The 1,763-nt window shown below is 29.0% G+C and overlaps 1 non-coding gene across 1 annotated transcript; it reads left to right on the top strand.

Moving 5' to 3' along the window:
- The first annotated feature begins 1,324 nt into the window (after positions 1-1,324).
- LOC146395921 (U6atac minor spliceosomal RNA) lies at positions 1,325-1,450 on the top strand. The gene has a single exon (XR_014830643.1). It is a non-coding gene; the product is annotated as a U6atac minor spliceosomal RNA (small nuclear RNA).
- The last annotated feature ends 313 nt before the right edge of the window (positions 1,451-1,763 follow it).

Below are 1,763 nucleotides of genomic sequence, written 5' to 3'. Positions count from 1 at the left end.
AGACTGAATTAGTAACCAAAAAGCATTCAAAAAGAAAAATCCAGGATCAGATTCCTTCACTAAGTACTTTTACCAGACATTTAAAGAAAATTAAAACCAGTCCTTCTCAAACTCTTCTAAAAAATTGAAGAAGAGGGAATGCTTCCAAACTCATTTTATGAGGTCAGTATTACACTGATATCAAAACCAGAAAAGGATGACACAAGAAAAGAAAATTATAGGCCAATATCCTTGATGAACACATGTGCAAAAAAAAAAAAAAAAAAAAAAAAAAAAAACTCAACAAAATATTAACAAACCAAATTTGACAACACATTAAAAGGATCATACATCATCAAGTGGGATTTATTCCAGGGATGCAAAGATGGTTTAACATCCATAAATCAATCAATATAACATATCATCATAGGTAATGAGAGATAAAAATTATATGATCAAAAAATGATTATGTCAGGAGATGGGGAAAAAGTATTTAACAAAATTGAGCAGTCATTCATGATAAAAACTCTCAACAGAGTGGATATAGAGGTATATACCTCAACATTGAAAGGCCATATATGACAAACTCACAGCCAATTTCATACTTAATGGTGAAACACTGAAAGTTTTGCTCTTAGAAAAGGAACATGATAAGGATGCCTCCTCTTGCCATTTTTATTCAACATTATACTATAATTCCTAGTCAGAGCAATTAAGCAAGAAAAAAAATAAAAGGGAGTCAATTGAAAAAGAAGAAGTAAAATGGCTCTATCTACATATAACATGATATTATGTATAGAAAACCCTAAAAACTCACCAAAAACTATTGAAACTAATAAATGATTTCAGTAAAGTTGCTGGATAAAAAAATAAACATATAAAAATCAGTTGTGTTTCTATATGCTAACAATTATCAGGAAGAAAAATTTTTTAAAAATCCAATTTACAGTTGCTTCAAAAAGAATAAAATATCTAGAAATAAATTTAACCAGGTGAAAAATATGTTTATATAAAATTATCAGACATTAATGAAAAAATTGAAGAAGACAGAAACAAATGGAAAGATATTCTATGTTCATATACTGGAAGAAATAACACTCAAAATGTTCATTCTATCTAAAGCAATCTACAAAATCAATGCAATCCTTATCCAAATTCCAATGACATTTTTTACAGAAATTGAAAAAAAAATCTTAAAACTTATGGAAACACAAAATAACCCTAAAATCCAAATTAATTTTTAAAAAGAATAAAGCTACAGGTATTACACTCCTGGTTGCAAACCATGTTACAAAGTTTTTATAATCAAGAAAGCATGGTATTTGCATAAAAACAGACACTTAGAGTATTGCATATAAGGAGGGAAGGTTAGTACTCTCCCTGACAAGGATGGAAGAGGCTCTGGAGCCTGACAACACTCATGTAATTAAGGCATTATCACCTACTTCGTGATATCTAAACATTCTTTTTCAAGAAACAAAAACACTAATAAGAAAAAATATATACACATTAACTTTCATAGTATTTACACTAGGCAATATATGGAAGCAACCTAAGTGGTTATCAGCAGATGAATGGATAAAAAAAATTACATACACACACACAATGGAATAGTACTTGGCCATTATAAAATGATAAAATTTTTCCATTTGCAGCAACATGGATGGATCTGGAGGGTGTTATGCTTAGGGAACTAAACTATACAGAGGAAGAAAAATTCTGTATATTTTTACTTGTGGAATCAAAAAATAAAACAAATGGATGAATATAACAAAAAAGGAACA

The sequence above is a fragment of the Sus scrofa genome, chromosome 15 (genome assembly GCF_054392235.1).
Source record: "Sus scrofa isolate SSC_HxYL_T2T_F1_AM1 chromosome 15, Sscrofa_HxYL_maternal_Yorkshire_Landrace_v2.0, whole genome shotgun sequence".
Taxonomy (NCBI): domain Eukaryota; kingdom Metazoa; phylum Chordata; class Mammalia; order Artiodactyla; family Suidae; genus Sus; species Sus scrofa.
Note: the sequence above shows the minus strand (reverse complement) of the source record. Positions and strands in the feature narration are given on the sequence as shown.